This window comes from Pleurodeles waltl, chromosome 5 (genome assembly GCF_031143425.1).
Source record: "Pleurodeles waltl isolate 20211129_DDA chromosome 5, aPleWal1.hap1.20221129, whole genome shotgun sequence".
In the NCBI taxonomy this organism is placed as follows: Eukaryota; Metazoa; Chordata; class Amphibia; order Caudata; family Salamandridae; genus Pleurodeles; species Pleurodeles waltl.
The window spans coordinates 933,431,382-933,454,871 of NC_090444.1; the positions used below are offsets into that span (position 1 = coordinate 933,431,382).

The 23,490-nt window shown below is 43.6% G+C and overlaps 1 protein-coding gene and 1 long non-coding RNA gene across 2 annotated transcripts in view; one reads left to right on the forward strand and one right to left on the reverse strand.

Moving 5' to 3' along the window:
- MRPS5 (mitochondrial ribosomal protein S5) overlaps positions 1 to 23,490 on the forward strand; it is a 495,636-nt gene that overhangs the window by 281,691 nt on the left and 190,455 nt on the right. The window lies entirely within an intron of this gene.
- Positions 13,089 to 22,976, reverse strand: LOC138297335 (uncharacterized). The gene is made up of 3 exons (XR_011204035.1): positions 22,937 to 22,976; positions 22,768 to 22,861; positions 13,089 to 13,126 (listed from the first exon to the last, which is right to left on the reverse strand). It is a non-coding gene; the product is annotated as an uncharacterized lncRNA (long non-coding RNA).

The window sequence follows — 23,490 nt, forward strand, 5'->3', positions numbered from 1 at the left end:
GTAACTGTACCATTCTCTTCTATAAGGGCTTCATGACAATCACCACATTGGAGAGTGCTGCTTTGGAACCCACTACGTAACGGACTGTGCTCATCACAAACAGAGTAAAAGACCCACCTCATCACTGCTTTTGCACTACCCTGCTCATTGTCACCGGCAGTGTGGGGGCAACCCCATGCACACCTTTACCGACGCAGTGCTTCCACTGTGTAACAAATTCTATGTTGACATTGAAACGAACAGGGGAAAAGCTAGGGATGAGCCTTGCTGGTCCTCTCTGAAACGATTTTGGACTCCTATAATTCTTTTATAAAAAGCGGCTCTTTTAAAAAAAAATAACTGTGAAATTGATTTTATCTTTGGTTACTTGATTTACCCTTTTTTGGGAATCTATTGAGGTTGGGGGTGGGGACGGGTTTTTACTTGTGAAGGGGAATGCTACCTGTGATCTGTGTTTAGTGGTCCAGTAGCCTTCACTTAATTCTGTTTTTACTTGTCTTGGGGCTGCTCTTTTACTTGCTGCCGCCATTTTTCTTTTCCTGCCCTTGTGCCATCTGTGGCAGCCATCTTGGAATGGTTAGCGATCTAATTTTTTCTTCTAGATCACTAATTGCCGGTTCCAAGACTATATTAGGCGCGATGCGGCGAGTGCTAAGCGGGCGCACCAAAGGCAAGCCCGACTGCGCCCGCCCGCGCCAGGTCGGGCCTGGGGGCCTGTCCCCTTGATTCTACTTTGGAGGTAAAAGAGGCCCTACCTATTTATCGTTACTCCTCTAAGGATCTGCATGATCTGAGACCCTTAGGTAATAAGGATTGTATTACATGTATAGAGGTCACTAGAGATATGTGGTGTTGCCCCGCCTGCCATTGGACTTTTGATCTGAAAGGGGTTGGGCTGGATATGGGTGTCAAACCACCGACCTCCTTTTTCTATACAAACTGCCGCTCATTGGCCGCCCACAAACTCAATATTAATTTACTATTACCGGAGGCTTCCCCCACAGCATTGTTTCTAACTGAAACATGTCTGAATGAAGCCTCCAACTCTTAGGATATCGAATTCCAGATTAGACAGAGGGATGGCAAGAGGATGGGGAATCAGAATTATTTACAGGGATTTCCTGAACTTTACCTTTCAGCCTCTTCAGTTAGTGGAGGGAAAAGGTATGGTTTTTTTTTCTCTTGCTCTTAACCCCCGCTATACTTTTTCAGTGATCCTATTATATCGCCCCCCAGGTCCCTCGGATAAGTTTTTAGACTCTCTTTTAGACTGCACAGCAGATTTTATATGTTCCAGACCTAGTCTTAATATTTTAGGAGATTTCAGTATCCTGCCTTGACATGTATACCCCCTATTCCACTAGCGTGGTCCGATCATTTTCTAATCCCTATTGAATTAGCCACGGGCTCCGTGGAAAGGTAGACTAAGCCCGCTGCTCAGGTTGGGATATCGTGGAGTAAGTTGAACAGAGATAATTTTCTTGCTACTTTGGAATCTCGTAAGTCCAACTTCTTGAACAAGCGGGAATTTGAAGTTGAGGACTTCAATGCTTGGATCACGGACAGCCTGGATGTGGTTCTTCCCCGGAGGAAAAAGTTTGGCCTACGTAGGAAGGCTAGCGCCCCATGGTTCACCCCTCAACTACTTCTCCTAAAAAAAGAATGTAAAAAATTAGAGAGAACCTGGAGAAAGTCATATGATCCGATAGATAAGGAAGCATATAAGGGGGCTATCAGAAGATATCACTCTGAGATTAAGGTTGCACAGAGTGATTTTTATCAGCATAAGATTGAAGAAGCGTCAGGATCCCCCAAAGTAGTTTTCCAAGTCCTAAAGGATATTCTTCAAGTCCCGGTTGAAGACAATCCTAAAGAGGCCTCTTTTGAATACAGCAACATGCTAGCCGAATTTTTCCATCAAAAAATTCTGGACATTTATGCCACTTTTGGGGACAATAGTCCTTCACTGGAAGAGGAGGAGTTTCTTATTGGTGATAGAGCAGTGTGCCTATCTCACTTTACTCCTCTTTCACAAGCCCAAGTACTAACTTTTTTGAGTACTCTCAAATCAGGATCCCCCTTGGACCCTGCCTCTCCACACATATTGGTTCAAGTGGCGGAAGCTATAATTCCCGTGCTGACACAGCTACTTAATGAGTCATTAGCAAAAGGTTTAGTACACCGCTTTAAAAAAAATCTATTCTTGACCCTACAGTGTTGAAGAATTTTAGACCTATTTCTCTTTTGCCCACCCCGCCCAAATTTTGGACAAATACATCAATCTTCAACTCTCTGCCTTTCTAGAAGAAAATATGCTGCTCCATTCCTCTCAGATGGGTTTCAGAGCGGGTCATAGCACAGAAACTGCACTAATTGTGGTTATGGAAGAGGCTAGGAAGAGGGTTAACCAGGGTCGTACTACAGTGATCATTATGCTGGACCTAAGTGCAGCATTTGACACTGTAGACCACCAGGTATTGATTCAGAGAATGAAGGACATGGGAATCAGGGAACAGGCATTGGCCTGGTTTACCTCCTTCTTACAGGACAGATCCTTTCAGGTCCTAGACCGATCATTCCTCTCAAACAAACTACAGTGTAGGTGCGGGATACCTCAGGGCTCTGCCCCTAGTCCAACACTATTCAATATTTATATGGCTCCCCTGGCCTTCCTGGTGGAATCATTTGGGTTAGCTTTGGTATCTTATGCTGATGACACCCAAATGGTGGTCTCTTTTTCTACCAATGAGACTTCAGAAGGTGTCACTCTTTCTGCGTGCATGCAAGCAGTCTCAGGTTGGATGACCCAGAGCAAATTGCAACTAAATGAGGAGAAGACGGAAGTGATGATTTTGGGTCCAGAACCAAGGCCTGGAATCCTTTGTACATGTCCTTGGGCACTTAGTGAGTTTCCACCTCCCAAAAAGCAAGTTAAGAGTTTGGGGGTCAGTCTGGACCCCCTTTTGAAGTTAGACCTTCATGCTAGGCATATATCTACAACTTGCTTTGCCCTACTGAGACTTTTTCAGGAAGGTCTTTGTTATCCTTCCGGCATTGGCTAGAAGAATTATTGTGCAGGTCGTTATTCTCTGAAGACTAGACTATGGGAATGGCCTCTTCTTAGGTTCCCCAGTCTATGTGAAAAAGAAATTACAAAGAGTTCAAAATGCGGCAGCTTGGCTACTACTCAATATTCCGAGAAGGTTATCTGTGCAAGCTGGGCTAGCGTCCTTGCACTGGTTATCGGTTGAACAACGGATTAAATATAAGGCCCTATGTCACATCCACAGGGCTTTACATGACAGAGGGCCGCCGCTCCTTAAGAATTTGGCTACTTTTTATAAGCCGAACAGAGATTTGAGATCTGTTACAGTAGCTTTAGCAACCGTACCAAAAATAAAGCCAGATGGGGTGGGTCCTCTTTGACATATTTAGTTGGCAAACTTTGGAACTCGTTGCCCCTCAAAATTCGGCTGATGGGGCAAGAAATGGAGTTTCGAAAGACCCTGAAAACATGGGTATTTTAGGTCTCTTTCTCACTTTATCTTCTTCATCCCTTTCTGTGGTTATGGTCCATTAGCGCTGGGAAACCCGAGGGTATCCATGCGCTCTAAAACTGTGTAACATAACATAACAAGCATGGGCACTGAAAGTACTTGCAGCCATCGAGAAGTAGAAACTATATTCTAGGAGGTGTGGCAAAGCATAATGAACTTGGATTAGTTGGTTAACTCTCGTTTTGGGATTGACTAATAGAGTTCGCAGTGTTTATTGACTCCCTCGCTTCAAAAACATTTCATAGGTTGGAGTTGGTTGGAAAAGGTTGCTAATTTGTCAGTTGGCTGTTGTGGGCTTGTCACAGAACATGTGCACATTTTCCTTTGTAGGTGTTCATAAGACCCTCTCATCCACCGTGCAGAGGCAGGAGGGGCCAGTTTCACAATATCTAACTTGAGGCACTTTGCAGAAGCAGCTACAAAAACTGTCAGTCACCCTCCCATCTCCTTTCCTTCGTTTCTGTTGTGCCAGCTACTCCAAGCTTCTGCACACACACCTGTGCTTCGAATAATTGCGGAATCTTTTTTTTTTTAAAACACCACACCTTAAGATATGTGTATAATATTCAAGTTTGTCCAGTAAAATGCATTGTAAGTACACAGAATCACATTTTCCCAGGATTGATGTGACTCCCCAAATTCTTTATTACAGTGATGATAGGAAGCAAAGTAGACTTTGAGTAAGATGGAATATTTTATTTTTAATTTCCCTGAACTGTGCACTATAAATCACATTTGTGTGCAGATGTAGGTGGAATATTATGGGCTGTGTTTTAGAAGCTGCTGTCCTATGAAAACAATGCGACCTTCACCATGGTGCACTCCCTCAGGAAGTTAAAGCACTATCTCACTGCCAAAGGAGTTTAGGAACTGTCAGCGTGTGGCAAAGACGAGAAATCGCAATTACACATGTTCCATGCCTTCAGCTGCAAAACTGCTTTAACATCCAGATGTCAAATTAGGGGTGGACGCCGGTAAATTCCATCACCTGGTGGTTGGTGAAGTTTTTGCCAAACTCCATGCTCCCCAAGTGGAGCGCAGACTAGGCATAACTGCGCCAGTGAAGCAGAGTTTACCGCCCATCCCTGGTTTTATCTGTGGGTGGAAGAACCTATGGTAACTGCTCTAGAAAAATAAATATCAAAATGTAACATTAACAAACCCTACGTTCTTACCCTCAAACACACTACTCTCATAAACACCCATGACACACGGACACAGGCAGCACAATCAGTCCAGGATATCTGACCACAGGATGCAGCCTTGAATGCTTACATCACACCCAAGAATAGGCACAAATTATGTGAAATTGCATAAAACGTGCCTACTGACATCTCATGTGAAAGTTGTTTACAACGAAAAATATCATGTTCAGAAATCATAAAAGTTACTGGAAAGAGGCTATTTTGAGGAGGAAATGTCTTTGAACTATGTTTTTGGTGGTACCAGTGAGGCATTGTCAGTGCAAATCAGTCTCCCACTCGGAAAAAAACATGAAATTTTAAGCCAGTGAAATCTTGTAAGATTACATGACATTCATGTAAAGCAAGATTTCTGTTTTTTGTGAGATTTTGCGAATGTAAAATATAATTTCTCTAGGCCCTATCCCACCGATATGTCTTCATTCAACACACATAGGCATAGTCAAACACACAGCTGAAATGTGCAGGTCACCTACAGCAGCATGGATTGATAGCTACTCATAACAAGTGAGCACTTTAATAATAGGCATGAGCGTCACCCATATACCACTGGATCAGTGCAATCTGGTTTCTCGCAGCAACATGTACATCTCAAAACCTGAGGCTATTCTAAATAAATAGACAATATTTACTGCAATATGTGTCTACAGAGTCTCAAATTTTGAATAAGGTTTTCGTATTTTCCTGGTTCAAGTCCGTCTGAAAGTTTCTAGTGTTCTGGTCTTGTAAGAATGTATTTTGCTCTCATTCTAGAGAGAGCAGATCAGCAGTCAAAAAGTTCTGCATGTGAGCATTCTTTGAGTAGTGCAGTTATGCATGTTTTCTGACAGGGATTCTGGGAATCCAAAGCCTGATTCGGAGTAAAAAATTAAGTGTGGTCTTAAAGAATCCTTGTCTTCATTTCATCTCTTGCTTCCTCCTTCTACCAGCCTAAACTTCCTGCCTCTTTATCTCACTCTTGTAGTTTTTAGGTTGAGCCCAGGCAGAGTGCATGTGCTGCCTTCGAGACATTCTGTATCTCCTCTATGGGCCTTGAGCACACCAATCGTTTTTAATTGGTTCTTTTGTGAGCCGATCTGAAAACAAAGGCTTTTCAGTGGTGCTTTGGCTGTATTTGTCCCTCCTTTCAGTGTTTGGTATACTCCCATATCTACTGGCCCTTTTACATGTACTTGTTTCCTCCTGTTTCTTTTGGTTAGTTGCGACAGGCTACTTTATTTATTGATTGTGTGTTCAGAACAGTGTGTTTTGGTGCTTTTCGAGGGAAAGACGCTCAGCTGACAGCATCTACTGTTTTAGCTTTTATTTTAGCAGCACGGAGTCTGTGTGCCATGCTTCAGGGTTCGTATGCATTCGTTTTATTTTTACACAAAGTGGCGTGTGTGCTTTTGGAGGTAGAGCCAGGTACATTGTGTAAACAAACTTGGGTTAATTGTATGCTTGTGGAGTCCACAGGGCTTTTGTTACAGCAGCACGACGCCCCCTTTGTGGACACTGTGCTTCTAGCTTCATATTCATTTTTGTTTGTCCCGCAACATTTATTGCTTGTTTAAAAGCATACAGGGGCGCCAACATTAAGCATGAGTATTCGGGTCCTGCAACATTTGTTTATCCCTGGCCGCTCTCCCTCCAGTCCACCACCTGTGATATTTATTACTTGTTTTGCCTGTAACTAAGAAAGGCATAAACTGTGGACAAATAGCAGATAAGGGGTGCTTACATCTTAAACAAAAGCAGCGTCAGTGCGGGCTGCTTTGCTAATGCGTTAGTATTGTTACACCACGTGTGGCGGTTATGACTAACAGAGGAAATGCACACAGAATGCACTAGAGATGCACTATACCAACATGGCTGCCAGCGTGTACTTGTAGCCCCCTTTCTGTGTCTACTGTACAGTATGACAGTAGTCAGATAAGTGTGGCAGGCTTGGGCTGGTGCTGCACTCGTCAGGAACTTTGCATTCTCTTGTAAGCATTCATCTTACTGAGTGATACTAATGGTTTGAGTAATTTGTTCTTCCATCTTCGTTGCCTAACAGTATTCTTATGGAGCAGCTGTTTTTTGGCGTATTGGGTCCTTCTCCTGCCCAGCACAGTTCCTCTTGTTAAGTGTCTGTAGAGGGAATGGGAGAGCCTGTGTGGCTGGGCTGGAAGGAAAGCAGCAAGAAGAGCAAGCAGTGACAGGGCTGCTGGAGCGGGCATGGACGAACCGCTTCCTGCAGAATGCCTGGCTGATGCCACCTTCCCCCTACTGGGGAAACAGCTGTGCTAAGCACTGTGCAGGGGAATCTCATCCGGTGCTCCACGACCCTTCCAACACTCCCAGGCATGTAAGTGCTTTCCAACACTTTTAGTGAAGTGCTCCGAAACGTGCCTTCTTCATGCAGGGCGGGCAGTGCCAGGTGGCGATGGGGCCCGTCTGACTGAGAAGGGCCGACTCTGTGTAAAGTTGAAGTGACTTTACGCATTGGGCTTTAGGGAGACTACTGCTGAGCCTGCATAGCGTTGTTCCGTGAGCTAAATGTCTATAAGGTGCTTTTTGGCCCATGGCTAAACACTTACAAGGTCCCAAAGGCGATGCCAATGCTTGTTTTTCATGGCCTGGCTTGATATTGCAGCTGTTGCAGGACAGTGATGTGAGCATCACCAACAGGGACTTTGGTTACACCCACATATTGGTTGTTAGGATTATACAATTTGATTAGATAGACCTTGTGTACTTCCACCTAAACAGTGCTTGTATTGCACACTTATTTTTCCTATTCATTAGATCACTGTACAAAAAATATAAATTCCTGGGATTGCTTTTGAGTGCAGACGGTATGATATCCATTCTGGGGTTGTGTTACTAAGAGATGTTACTAAGAGATGGGGAGGCTCACTTGTGCCGTCCCCTTTCAAGTTGGAGGAGGAAGATAGGTGTGTGATGTGTGCAATGTTCCCTTTCAAATTTACCTCATCTCCTCCCAAAACATGTCTGGTGAATAAGTCCAATGGAAAGTGGGTCAGCAACAGACAAGTTGATGCTTTTGGCTTCCTGTACTATATTTCCCTGCATGCAGTAGACATGCGGGAGGAGGGTTTACGTGCGGTTGATAATCCCTTAGTTTGAGGAGGAGCCATTATGTGTACAGGCAGAGTGACTTACTTTGTGAACACCACCCTCTGTTTAAACAGTGTTTTATTACTTGTTTTAAATGAGGGTTATAAAGAAAATTGTAGTCTATTGCTTGACATAGAAGTGGGCATGGGATGTCTGTTATAACCACAAGAGATAGCCTTTCCCCTGTTAGCAAGCGGGGGACCTGTAGAAACCAACTTTTTTCCTTGGAGTACCGTGAAATTGCTTGTATAAGTCTAGTGTTCAGAAAGGGGGTGTCTTATGCGTACAGGAGGACTATTCTAATTTTTTGAAGTGCCCCCTTGATGGTATGTTTAATACTAGCATTTTGTATAGCCATCATACATACACACCCTGAATCCTCTTCATATACCAGGACATAAGTGGCTGTGGGGTATGTGAGCTGTTTTAAAAGGGGAGCTGCAGGGTTTAGTTAGGACCAGGCACTGGTAAAAGGTTCAAGACTGCTGTCATAATATCACCCTTGGGAAGCTGAAGCCAATACACATAGCGCACTGCATATAGAAGGGATAAAGTACTCCTTGCTGTACATTATCAAGTTATTGCAAGTCACCAAGGAGTTGCATAAGCATATAGAAGAACAAGCCTGAAGGCAAAGTTCCTATCTAAGGTTATGAAACTCCAAGGCGACTTTGCAATCACTTCTCATGTATGCCAGGGTGTACTTTAGCCCAATATAATATATGGTCACTGTTGGAAATGACCTCTCTGCAGGGTGACCCCCAAACTTTTTGCCTTCCTCTTCTTCTTTTTCTGACCTCATTCTTGCGGTCTTTAGGACTCTGGATACTTTCCCACTGCTAACCAGTGCTAAAGTGCATGTGCTCTCTCCCTTAAACACGGTAACATTGGTTCATTCTCAATTGGCATATTTGATTTACTTGTAAGTCCCTAGTAAAGTGCACTACATGTGCATAGGGCCTGTAAACTGAATGCTACTAGTGGGCCTGCAACACTGGTTGTGCCACCCACATAAGTAGCCCGTTAACCATGTCTCAGACCTGCCATTGCAAGCCCTGAGTGTGCAGTTTCACTGCCACTTCGACTTGGCATTTAAAAGTACTTGCCAAACCTTAAACTCCCCTTTTTCTACATAAGTCACCCCTAAGGTAGGCCCTAGGTAACCCATAGGGCGGGTTGCTATGTAGGTAAAAGCAGGACAGGGACATGTGTGTTTTATCTGTCCTGGTAGCGGAAAACTCCTAAATTCGTTTTCACTGCTATGAAGCCTGCTCCTTTCATATGATAGCATTAGGGCTACCCTCATATACTGTTTGAGTGGTAGATTCTGATCAGAAAAGGGTAACCCGCTCATATTTAGTATGGCCAGAATGATCATCGAAAACCCTGCTTATTGGTGAGGTTGAATTTTATATTTCTATAAGTTGCATTTCTAAAATAGTAAGTGAGCATTTCTCTGCACTTAAAATCCATCTGTGCCTGACATCCTGTCTCCAATCAACCTCTGGGCTGGGCTGGGCTGGGCTGACAGCTTCCTTGTTCATTTCACCCAGACAACCACAAACACAGGATATTCTGTCACACCTGCTCAATGGAGATCCATTGAGAATGGGTCTTCCCGGGCTGGAAGGGTGGAGAGCCTGACACTTACATTTCAAAGGCTAGTGGCCTGTCTTCACACAATGGACTGCCAAACCCCCTACTGGCACCCTGGCAGACAGACCTGTACTGAAAGGGGAACTTGTGCACTTCAAAATCACTCTTTGAAGTCTCCCCCTACTTCAAAGGCATTTTTGGATATATAAACTGGGTCTCTGACCCCACCAAATCAGACACTACTGCACCTGAACCTACAACCTATCAAGAGGAACTGCCTGGCTTCCCTAAGGACTCATCTGGACTGCTTTTCTGAGAAGGGCTGTTGCCCTGCTGCCCTCTGACTTTGCTGAGAAGTGCTCTCCAGCGGCTTGGATTGAGCTTACCGCCTGTTTTCAGAAGTCTTGGGGCCAAAAAGACTTAATCTCTTCATGGAACTCTGTGTGCGTCGCAAATGGATGCACAGCCTGCCGGAAATGAGAGACAGCCATGGTGTGACCGAGAAATCGTTGCACAACAGAACCAGAGTGACCCAGCCCGAGTTATTGAGTGAAGAATCGACGCAGCGCTTGCCTTGCGGCCGGAAATTCAACACACAGCCCTATCGGATCGACACACAGCTGAACCGGAACGATGCAGCCCGACTTCCCAAGTGAAGAATTACCGCAATGGCTGCCGTATGACAGAAAATTTGACTCATCGCCTCCCGGATCAGCGCAGTGCCTGTGACTTTGTCCCGCATGCCCAGGATTTCCACGCATCGTCCCGGGGCATCAAAAAGATCCCTGCATCGCAGTGAGGAACCAAAATGGCATGCCGGAAATCGAGGCAAAGCCCCCTGCAGCCTGGTAAGAAACGACGCATTGAAAGTGCTGCACCAGAAATTCCGATGCACACCTTATTTTTCCACGCACCTCCTCCTCTGCGGACTCCGTGTGTTTTTTTTTTTTTTTTTTTTTCCCGCAAACCTGGTACTTTGTGCAAACAAGAGACACCTGTTGATTTCTAAGATTTAAGACTCTTTTTAATCTTGCAAAAATTATATCTCAACTTGTGATTATTGAATCTTTATTGTTTTTACCTTAATTTAACCAGATAAATATCATATATATTTGTGGAGTTTTCACTGTGTTACTGTATGATTTATTGCATAAATCCTTTACACATTGCCTTCCATGTTAAGCCTGACTGCTCAGTGCCAAGCTACCAGAGGGTGGGCACAGGATAATTTGGATTGTGTGTGACTTACCCTGACTAGGATTGTGGTCCCTTTCTGAACAAAGGTGAATATCTCTGCCAACTAGAGACACCATTTCTAACAGTCACACTGTCTCCTTTCCCACAAACCACATAAATCCTTGGTGCGTTGCTCTTTTATATGAAAGAGCGAGCATGCTTGCAAGCATGAAGAATAAAAATAAAACCTCTAGTGCAAAATTAAGCACATCAAAAACCTGTTATGTATTGTCGCAAACAGATATTAGAAACAGTTCAATACAAAAAAATGCTGGATTTGCTCATTGTAGAAACATACAGAAAGATTCCAGCTTTCCTTTCTGAGGAGAGCAACAAATAAACATATTCTTTCTGCTTGTCATTGTAAGCTATTAAATTAGAATAATATAAAGCAGTGTTCCATTTGCGGCTTTCAACAGCTGCTTTAGTTATGCTCTGTGACATCACCTGCCTTTCATCTCAGCTGCTGGCTCTGGTAGAATGCATTGTGATGTCAGAACTCGACATCACAACAGTAGAGTTCTGACGTCTTTTCTTTTCAATTGCCGACTTGGTGCATCACAAGTCACCGATTATAACCAAATTAATGACTGCCGTTTATACAGTGAGTACAAAATCCTGTGTATTCTATGTACCTTATATCTAATTTGAAACGTTTCATTTACATATACAGCCTCCCGAGTAGGGAGAAATACAAATTGGGGGTCTATTATCAAAAAAGATGTCTGTGGTGGGGGGTGAATGAGCTATAGGTGACACTTGAGTAGTCGTGAAACGAGATTGATGTGGTTAATTATACAGACAGGGTCTCTGTACATAAAATAATTACTTATACATGTCTGGATTCAAAGGACCCGAGAGGCGAACAAGGGCAGGGAGCTATGAAAGCCACATCGAAAGAGACGTTATTTACGGGCCTTTATGTTTACCAAGTTGTTGTGTTCTATACAGCGGAATGTGGGTTTCTAGAGTTCATAAAACATTGTCTAGTAGCTATCAAACAATGTGTACACAATCTCTTCTACTTTGAATTCATCAATTATTACCTGCAAGTTCCATGTCCCACAGTCCTGCCCCATGACCTGTGCTAGCTATATAATGTATGCCTGGGGGTCCATTGGTCAGAGGCAGGGGAGTTGGTTTTAATCAGAGATCGCATTCACGGAACAATGAATTAGTTGTGTAGGGGGACACTTTTTATATAGCGCTTTAAATGTCTCTGTGAATAAAAAAAAATAGTGTTTCTATAGACATGTCGTTGAGCTGCGCCTACATTTTAAGGATAATTATTCAATCCTGGTGTCCTGCATGTCAGAAGCACAAACCCTGCCAATAAACTCTACAATCTGTACAATTACTATAGCACGCAGGTGGGAGTGCAATATTCTATAAATCTTGTGCAGGTGGAATAAAATAGATTCAAAGATGTGTGTTTTTTTTTTTTTTTTTACTTAAGTGTTCTAGTATTCATGCACACGTTTTGTGTAGAAATTATGTTGTTGTGCAGTGCTGCCTATTTCACTGAGTGGTACCATTTCTGTACATAAGCGCTGCTTTTCAGAGATAAACACATAAGGCATAAAACAATTATATGCCAAAATTCTGTTTCTGGATCTGAGTCTGCAGATTATGTCACAGAACTGCTCATTAATACCTGTATAATGTGGAGCTGGGCGTCCTTCGTCCTGTATACTGAACGAGGAAGGGGCCATTCTCTTACCTTCGAAGTATGTATTTTTGTTATGTCTAGGTAAGCTTCAGAACGTTGTTATGGAATGTGGGGGCATTGGAATGTGGGGTGGATGCTGGACGGTCCCGTAATTCTGCCGTGGGAGACCGAAGCAAGCGGAAGGCTTCCGTTTGTATCTGGAATAAACTACAAGTATCATATTTCTTCTCCACTGTTTAATCATATTTCTTACAGTGGCGACAAGAGTTTGGAGATACTTTCGCTGGATATACAGTATCTCTATTGTGGACGCGTCTGTGAGTTTAAAAAAAAAAATCTTTCTCTTGCGTTACTGAAACCTTCGACGTCTGGCCCTCAATGACGTATGGCTGAGGAGGACACCTGGCTGAGGACGGACCGTGTGTGGTAACTATAATGTTAGTTACTGTATGGTTTACTGTACCGACATTGAACTTAGCCGTTGATACAGCGACGTTCAAAACACGCTGCGCATGCACAGTGGTTTAACGCGTGGCAGCATTCTGTTTCAGCGGCTTAAGAAACACGCACTGCAGTGTTCTCATCGTGCTTCTCTTGTTTATCGGAATCTTGGGAGCAACTCGCGCTGCAGTGCGCGTATTTAGAGACGCGTTAGCTGCGCGTCGTGTTTGGCATTAATCAAGACAGCGGCTTACCTCATCTTGTTGTGAACAGCTGGTGGAGCTTGCTGGACTTCCAGTGTTGGGCTTCCGGTTTCCTGCCTGCTGTAATAATAGAAAGAGGACTGTAGGCACTGCAATAAAAGTCGAAGAAAGACTCACACATAGGAATAATAGTGAACAACTTGTATTTGAATTTAATTTTACCTACAAAATATATTATACTACAAGACAAAAAAAGGATATATAAAAAAAAAAACTTCCAGCATTACTCTATATTTTTCAAGATGCAATTTGAACCACCGGCTAAATTTTTGCAAACAAAAGGTGATCCACCTATGCCTTGGTCTAGATGGAAGGAAGAATTCTTGACCTATATGAAGGCGATGGATGATGAAAACATGTCCCAAGAAAGAAAAAAATATATTTTGCTACATAGTTTAGGCTCAGAGGGACAAATGGTGTTCAGAACTTTACCACCTGTTGCTATCTTGGGACAAGGCGATGGAGATGTGGATGTGTTTAAAGAAGCATTAATGAGATCGAAAATAGATTCAAGCTTACACCAAGCATTGCATTGAATAGATTCAAGTTCTACACAAGAATACAGCATCCTTAAGAAACTTTTGATGATTTTTTGACGGCACTGTGTGGTTTATCTGTACATTGTAATTTTGGAGAAATGACTGATAAAATGATCAGAGACCAAATTATTGTGCATGTAAAAAGTAGGAAAATTCAGGAACATTTGTGGGTTATGGGAGATCCTAAACTACAAGATATTATTGCAATTGCTAAACTTTTAGAGCAGTCAGAAAAATTGATAAAAACTATACAAGAGTCTGACAAAACTGGTAATATGGAATTGGATGTTGTGGGTGCTGTGAGAGGGAATTCCAATAGTAATTTAAGTGCTAGTAACAGTGTTGTAGGAAAAAAAGAAAGGTATGACAGGGTGGATAAACATGCTTGTTTTCGGTGAGGTAGTTTGAATCACTTAGCGTCGTCATCTCAGTGCCCTGCTATTGGAAAGGAGTGCAAGAAATGTGGTAGAGTAGGACATTTTGCTAGGGTATGCAGAGATGTAAAAAAAATATATAACATGTCGAGAGGGAAAATGGCATGTGTGAATGTTGGAAAATGTGAAGTGGATGGATGGGGCGGTGAGGGGAAAGGTGATGAACATAGTGGCACAGTGTTGTCGCTGAAGAGTGGTGATGGCGAAAATGGGAATGTGTCAAAACGACCAATGTGTGAGGTGCTAGTGGCAGGAAGAAAGTTAGTACTTATGGCAGATTCGGGGTCGCCGTGGACAATTGCTGTGCAGGATTATTTTGAACGTATGTTTGAAGGAATTTGGGACACAACTGATTTAAATGAACCTGACATTGTGGCTGAGAGTTTTGAAGGTACAACTATTGATGTTATGGGGTTTGTGTAGACGGAAATCGTGTTTAAGGAAAGGAAAGCTAATATTAAGTTGTATGTGGCAACAAAAGATGTGAATGTTTTGGGTTGGAAGGATCAGGGTAAATTGAACATAATTTTGAACCCCAGGAGCAGGGAACCTGTCTTGGCAGTAGGAAGTTGGGAAAACAGGGAGCGGATTATTTCCAAATTTCCACAAGTTTTCACCAATAAGCTAGGTAAATTGGTGAATTACAGCCATAAGATAAAGGTTAAGACTAATGCTAAACCTGTTGTGCAAAAACTCCGGAATGTGCCTATAAGTGTTAGAGAAGAACTTATACACATTTTGACAGAGATGATAGAACACAATGTTATAGAAGAAATTGAATCCTCTGAATGGGTTTCTCCAATTGTGTTGACCCGTAAACTCGAAAAATCTTTGAGGTTATGCGTGGATTTGAGAGCGGTGAATACGAACATTATTGTGAATTGTCACCCACTGCCTAAAATCAACGAGGTGATCAGTCTGCTAGAGGGAGCGAACATTTTCACCACCCTAGATTTAAGATCAGCGTATCATCAAACAGAGTTGACAGAGGACTCAAGGCATCTTACAGCTTTTATCACCCCAAAAGGGCTTGGCTTGTTCCAGTTCAAAAGGATGCCCTTTGGATTAGCCTCTGCGGCATCAGTTTTTCAAAGGGCAATGTTTCACTTGTTCAAAGACATGGATAAATATGTCAAATGTTTTCAAGATGACATATTAATTTTTTCCAGGGATGAAAAAGATCACAAAACATGTGGTAAATGTTTGTAATGTATTGAGGGAGAATGGGTTGACTCTAAAGGGAAAAAAGTGTACGTTTGTTGCCGAATCTATGGAATAGTTGGGTCATACCATATCTGGCAATGGTGTAGTTCCAAAACAGTCTTTGGTGGATGCTATTGTAAATGCTCCGGCTCCTGATAATCAGGAGAAACTACTATCATTTACTGGATTATGTGAGTACTATAGTGAGTTTATCGACAAATCTGCCACAAAAATGGAACCTTTGAGAGAACTCACACGGAAAGGGGTCCAGTACATGTGGTCGGAAAGACAAAGTGAAGCCTTTGAGAGAATTAAAAGGGAAATTGTGGGGGCTTCAACTTTGAGACCTTTCAGTGTGGGGGTGCAATGTGTGGTGACGGTGGATGCGAGCATGTATGGAATTGGAGGCGTGTTATCTCAAAGATGTGGTAAGGACAGGTGGAATATCTTGTTTGCCTCACGTACGCTCAATGACACAGAGAGAAAATACGCAGTAATTGAGAAGAAATTGTTAGCATGTACTTGGGCTGTTGAACATTTCAGGGATTATATTTGGGGTACGAAGTTCATTCTTCAAACTGATCATAAACCCTTGGTGGGTATTCTTTCTCCAGGCGGAGTTTGAAATGCCACAGCTCGTATTGCCAGACTTGTGTCAAGATTGCAAGAGTATTGTTTTGAGGTTGAATATGTGTCGGGAGGAGTAATGCAGTGGCAAATTGTCTGTCAAGACTTCCACAGAATGAGACAAAGGAGGATAATGAATTCCGTGAGCTGTTGGAGAATGAAGTAATTTCCACTGTGTCAGGATACATGACTGTAAAGTTTGGGAGCATCAAAGAAGATGAATGGATGGATTGTGTGAAAAATGATTGTGTATTGCAGGAGGTAAAAAAGTATGTGAGAGATGGTTGGCCTGGTAGAGGTATGGTTGCAGCGGAATTAGAACCGTTTGCTAAGGTTAGGGATGAACTGGAAGTGCATAACAAGATGTTGTTCAAGAAAGGGAAGTGCATTCCTCCGAGAGGTTTGATGCAGACCATTTTGAGTATAGCCCATGAGGGGCACCCGGGTATGTCATCTATGAAACATTTGGTACGCACATGTTTCTGGTGGCCGGGATTAGACAAAATGGTAGACAGAATTGTCAGAGAATGTGATGTTTGTGTATCAAACGCAGAAAAAATGTTAAGAACTGTGCCTGCACCTCTGGGCACCTGTCTCCTGGCCGACCTCTCCCTGGCAGAAATTGGGATTTGACATTATTGGTCCATTTTATTCTCTTCCAGCTAATGCACGTTATGCTTTAGTGCTTATCAACAATTTTTCCAAGTGGCCAGAGGTAAAAATGGTTCTGTGTGTATCGACGGGTATTATCATAGAATTTTTCAATTACATTTTTGCTAGGGAGGGTTATCCAGAAGTTTTGATTTCGGATAATGGGGTCCAATTGATTGCTGGTGAAACACAGAGTTTCTTTAGGTACAGCAACATTAAACAAGTTATTACTCCTTGTATGAACCACAAGGCAACGGACAGGTGGAGAGATTTAACTGTGTTCTTAAAAACAGCATTATTTGGGCACGTAGTTTTGGAGGTCTGTGGAAGGAAAAGTTAAGAGAAATATTATGGCATTATCGTATTACTCCACAATCCACAACAGGTGTAAGTCCTTTCAGATTGTTGAGGGGAAGACATCCTGTGTCGAAGTTATGTCCATGATGACTCAAGAGGAAGCGTGGCAAAGAATGGGAAAATGTGTCTCTGGAAGAAGTCAGGGAAAGGGTCAATGGCAAACAGTTGAAGATTAAGGAAATCTATGACAGAAAGTGGAATGTGTGAGGAACCTAACTTTGTAGTTGGAGATTGGGTTAAGATACGTAAGCCTGGGTTTGTAAGAAAGACTAAAAGCACATTTGGAAAGGCTATCAAGGTGGTCAAGCTGTTAAGGAATAGTGTGGTTACGCAGGATGGCAAAGTGTGGAATGTGAGAAGGGTTGCGAAATGCTGTGGTAACCGTGATGACGTTAATGAAGGGAAGTGTATTGATCACCTGGTAGCAGGTTGGAGTGGTTTTAGTGAGGAATTTGCACGACTTGTTGAGTGTGTGGGAATCGAAAGAGATTATGGACAGTCTGTCCCTGCTGAAGCCTCTGAAGAAACCTATTAGGAGGTAGGGGTGGCTGGAGATCAAAGGAATTATAGTGACAATGTAATGAACAGGGATTCTGTTGCTTCAAGAGTGAAATTTAATGCGAGGAAACGTTGTCCACTGTTCAAACTTAGATATTTTGTGTAATTAGAAATTTAGTGTTAATGTTGTATAAAAGTTGTTTTGCATACTCTGTTATTATTTTATTTTTGTTGTTTTCGTTCTTTATTTTTTCAGTGTATTTGTGATTATGCAATTTTATTTATAGTTTCCCTCTTATTTTAATTTTGCTGTTTTAGGAAGGGAAATGTGTTATGTCTAGGTAATCTTCAGAACGTTGTTATGGAATGTGGGGGCATTGGAATGTGGGGTGGGTGCTGGAGGGTCCCGGGATTCTGCCATGGGAGACCGAAGCAAGCGGAAGGCTTCTGTTTGTATCTGGAATAAACTACAAGTATCATATTTCTTCTTAACTGTTTAATCGTATTTCTTACAATTTTGTCTTCTCTAGAGGGTCATTTATAAATAGATTTCTAGATGTGTAAACATATATCTATATAAAGCGACGCATATTTGTTTGGGTAAGAGAAAGCCCAGTGTGTAGGTAAAGGAATTTACACATGATTAGGTAAATGGACAAGCACATGCATGCGGTCACTCCATCTAGGCTGCCTCTCCCTTGAATTAACACATTCTGACTCGTGCTTTTCCTGTGAATTATAATAACACTGGTTGTGCATCTGTGAAACAGCATTTGCATGTTAGAGCAAACCTTCACAGCCCATGAATTCCAGGAGTGGGCCTTGGTGTGGGAGGACTATGTGGGTTTGTTAAAAACATTTTCCAGTTAGGTAGGGAGAAGCAACGGCTGTGGATGGACGGGTGCTAAGGAGTAAGTGATTGGAGGAGGGGTGTTTCAACAGCTGAGTGCTGCGGGGTGCACAGGGCAAGAGGTTGTGACTTGCCTGTGCTGCACCGCGACAGGGCACATGCATGCCCCCCCCCTCTCAAAAGGGGGCAATCGGTGAATGCAGAGATCACATATGATGGATAGGCTGATTTGTGGATGAAGAAGGGGCTGAGATTGACAATGGCGGGTGCAGGATGCACACACAGTCATGGTATTCATGGGATAAGAAGTGTAGGAATTCCAGTGGACACACAATTCCATGTGCTGCAAAGATGGTTTGGTATTTAGATAGCACATTGATGCCCCTAGTATGAACTGCAGAGATGAGAGGAAAAATGAGCAATTCAAGTCAATCATGAATTTGTAAAGCGCACTACTCACCCGTGAGGGTCTCAAGGTGCTGGGGAGGAGGGGGGGGGAGAGTGGGGTGGGGAGAATGTGCTGCTACTGCTCGAACAGCCAGGTCTTGAGAAGTTTCCTGAAGGTAAGGAGGTCTGTGGTCTAGCGCAGGTGGGTGGGAAGAGTGTTCTACATTTTGGGGGTGAGGTGCGAGAATGATCTACCGCCAGTTGTAGTTCGGCGGACGCGTGGGACGGTTGCGAGGGCGAGGTCGGCGGAGCGGAGATGTCGGGGTGTAGAAGGAGAGCTGTCTGAAGTATTCTGGTCAAGTGTTGTGCAGTGTTTTGTGAGCGTGGGTGAGGAGTTTGAATGTAATTCTCTTGTTGACTCGGAGCCAGTGCAGGTTTCTCAGGTGGTCTGTGATGTGGCATGGGATGTCCAGGATGAGGCGTGTGGAGGCGTTCTAAATGCGTTGCAGCATCTTCTGGAGTTTGGCCATGGTTCCTGCATAGAGGGCATTGCCGTAGTCCGGTTTGCTGCATACGAGTGCCTGGGTGACTGTTCTTCTGGTTTTGGTGGGTATCCATTTGTAGATCTTTTGGAGCATGCAGAGGGTGTTGAAGTAGGAGGAGGAGATGACATTGACTTGCTGGGTCATGGATAATGACGAGTCCAAGATGAATCCTAGGTTTCGTGCGTGGTCGGTGGGAACCGAAGATGAGGATTTCTGTCTTGTTGGAATTGAGTTTGAGGCAGCTGCTCTTCATCCATTCGGCATTGCTGAGGTTTGAGCGTAGGGTGTGGTGGCAGACGGTGTTGAACGCGGCTGAGAGGTGCAGGAGGATGAGGGCAGTGGTTTTCGCCGTTGTCCAGTATGATTCTGATGTCATTGGTGGCGGCGATGACAGCAGTTTTGGTACTGTGGTTGCTGCAGAATCCTGATTGGGAAGGGTCCAGGGTGCAGTTCTCCTCAAGGAAGCAGGTTAGTTGTCTGTTGACAGCCTTCTCAATGACTTTTGCCGGGACGGGGAGCAGGGAGATAGGCCGGAAGTTCTTTTGGTCCTTTGGGTCCGCCTTGGGTTTTTTTGACGAGAGCATTGATCTCGGCATGTTTCCAGCTCTCCGGGAAGGTGGCAGACTCGAAGGAGCTGTTGATGATCTTCCGTACTTGGGCTGCAATGACGGAGCTTGCTTTGTTGAGGATGTGGTGAGGGCAGGGGTCAGATGAAGAGCCAGAGTGAATGGTGTTCCTGATTTTGATGGTGTTGTTGTCGTTGACGGGGTTCCTGGAGAGCAGGAGGTTGGTCAGAGGTGAATCTGTGGTGTTGGTGGTTGCCGGGGGTCGGGGTTTTGGGTGCTGAAGCTCTTGTGGATGTCTGCAATCTTGCTGTGGAAGTAGGAGGCTTTGGAGTCGTAGAGGTCTTGGGATGGCGGTATGTCGTTGGAGCTGGGATTTGAGAGTTCCTTCACGATGTTGAAGAGCTCCTTGTGGCAGTGTGCGTTGTTGTTGAGTCCGTCTTTGAAGGTGGTTCTCTATGTGGCTCAGATGAATTGGTGGTGTGTGCGGATGGCGTTTTTGAAGGCTGTGTGGTTGTACATAGTCTGATCTTGGTGCCACTTTCTTTTGAGTCTTCGGCAGGTTTGCTTATATTCGTGGAGGTTGGCGGTAAACCAGAAGGCCTTTCTGTTGGTGCGTCTGTTGGAGGGATTCTTGATTGGGGTGAGAATATTGGCCCCCGGTGTCAACCCATTGCCTAAAGTTGCGGGCAGCTGCATCTGTGTCAGTGGTACTGATGGGTGGGTTCCTGGAAAGGGTCACGATAAGTTGGTCTTCGGTGACCTTGTTCCAACTGCAGTGGGGGATCTGTTGTGGGTGGTGGTGTGTTGTGGGTTTCTTGAAGGAGAAGTGGATACAGTGGTGGTCTGTCCAGTGGAGTTAGGTGGTGTGGCTGATGGTGACGTGATTGCTGGCAGAAAAAATAGGGTCGAGTGTGTGTCCTGCGGAGTGGGTCGTGACGAGCTGTTTGAGGCCAAGGTTGGAGAGGTTGTTACACCGAGGTTGTGGGAAGGTAGCGTATTGGGGTGTGCAAGAGGTGTAGAGAGGTCAATGAAGTATAGTAAGGGATCTAGGTGATCATTGGGCACACACTGACAAGGCACAGGACGAGGGAGGCCAGGGTGTACACGAGAGGAAGTATGCCAGGGTACCAAGGACCACGGGAGACCGAGTAAGGGCAGACAGCAGAGGGTGGGTGCTATAGCCAGAGACATGTGAAAGGCTCAGAAAGGAACATGCTGCAAAGAGATGGGGAAGAGAGTGACAAAAGTATCTTGGGGGCACATTGTACCCGGTTTTCTCTTTGAGCAGTCAGTCCTACTATTCTGTTGAAAATGTGACAATATTTTTTTAATTTGCCAAGACAAAGCCAAAGCCTCTTCAAACGCATCCTTTCAAGCTTGCACAACTGGGCTGCAGCACACGCAGATTTCAAATGAGGAAGTTTGTTCTCTCAGTTCCTGACTGTTCTGTGTTACACGGCTCCGTCATCTGCGCACTGACAAAACCTCCGACTTCCTGGGAAATGCTATTTCAGTGCAGACAGTATTAGCACATAGCGACACAATGAAACCTGTCTCAGATGATAAGCAAGCACTCATTTCATGCGGTATCAGCAATCAGCCGTTGTCAAAAGGTCAGCCCACTGACCTTGCGGAGGCTATTGAAGGTGGAAGAGGGCATCCATCTTGATTCTTCCTGGGTTTTATAACATCTCTTGGGCTGGTGCGATGCAGTTTCATTACTCTGATAAATTAAACCGCTATTGATTAAGTAAGGTCACCCTGGTGAACTGAGCGAAATGCCTAATCTAAAAAGGTTATCTCTTGTTGCCCTGCTGTATGCTTGCATGAAACGAGGCCCTCATACACTTGGCAAAAAAAAAAAAAAAACGTAAACAGGATTTCAGTATTGCAATAATAAACTGTGATAGAGAATCATAGTACCCGAGACTTTAAGAAAAGAGAATATTTAGCAGGATTATTTTTTTCCTAACAAAGAATGTAAGATTTCAATCATTTGCACTGAATATACCTGAAATGAAAAATGCAAATTACCCACCCCTGATAGGTTCCTTTCAGAAAGAGAGCACAAGTTGTAGGTACAAGGGCAGCATTTGTTTCCTTTCATTGATAACGTTCCTAGTGACTTTGTCAGAAGTAATTTTATTTGGGTAGTTAACACCAGTTTTTTTTTAAAGTTTTAATTAGCAGAAAAGGACATGGTGTGTTGGGAAAGGCAAAATTCATTTTGAAGTTTTTTCCAGAGAATAAGATTTCGTTGGGAATACAGTTCACTTTGCCTTTTTTTTTTTTTTTTAGGTCAAAGCCTACCAGAGCTAACCACGCCTTGGGAACATTCAGAAAGCTCCCTGGGAATGCATTCTGCCCATTGCTTACCACTGGGTTCAAATTAGATCTTTCTGATTTTAATCTTACCCCTACCCTGCCCCTCATTAAATTTACGCATGAAGGTGTAGGAGGTAATTTTACTATTATTATTATTATTATTATTATTATTATTATTATTTTTTTTTTTTTTTTACACATACCCTCCCCCAAATACTCCCCCTCCACCCCCCCCCCCTCTCAATACCGTCACCCAGACCATTTCTCCTTGGTGTGCTTGTTTTTAACTCAGTAATCCAGTAGCTGGGTAACGAGACCCAATGATGAAATTATCCACTATATCATCCCAGTGGAGATAATTTACACTATGGTGACACATGGTGGTTGGGGGTTCGCAAAACTGATTTGGAAAGACCCTGATACAGAGATTGATGGGGTTCACTCCCCCTTTTTCTGATTTGTGAGAGACCATTTACTGCCCGCGCATCAGTGAGTGTAACACATGGCATAATCATTAGACCCTTTCCACTGATCTAGCCAGTTAGTTGTTGCCAAAATTGTATTCTCCCACTTGAGAAGCAAGCCAATCAATCTTATTTTCCATGCATACCTCATTTAACCAGTCTTACGTTCGATGGAGATCGCCCGACCCATTTGTTATAAATTACATGCCTGGCGATCAACATAAGGTAAAATATCAACTTCTTATTTATGCTCACCTGCCCGTGTCCTCAATATCTACTCCAAACACAATAGTTTGGTTTACCTCCGGTCTTTGAAGAATCACTGCAGCTGTAATCTTTCTAACTGCGTCTTAAAAAGAAAGAAGCTCTGAGCAATTGGCAAACATATGCACATCGTCAGCATCAGGGGCAGCACGTTACTTACAACTCAGCTCGTTACCTTCTGCCAACTTAGCCAGTCTTTTCAGGGTCCAATATACTCTGTGGGAGGTAAAAAGATGATTCCTCTTTAACTTAGCTGGGCCTACAATAGTATAAAGAATATTCAAAAATATTTGCCATAAAGTTTTCAGCTCCACATCCAGCAACTATCCACCCCATACTTTGTGCATGGCAGGTCTCTCCTTATCCTCAGCAGTGCACTGTACCATCTTGCCACCTCTTTCTTGAGTTCCCCCTCCGAGTGGAGCTCTTTCAAGAAGCCCCCACTATCCTACTTTATCCTGTTTTGTCCCATGTACCACAATACCACAAAGAAATTTGGTTATATTTAAACCTGGAGAGTTTCCCTCTGGGCACAGTATCTAACAGACCCTAGGATATTGAGCTGTCAATCCTTATTAAGTCTCCCAGTCTACATAATTAGATGATAATTCCGTCCCTCAGTGGCTGACTCAAAGCACCTAAAAAAGCGCTCCGGAGTACCAGATTAGAGCAATGTCGTTATAAACTGTTCCCCAAACCCTTGAACCTCACTTT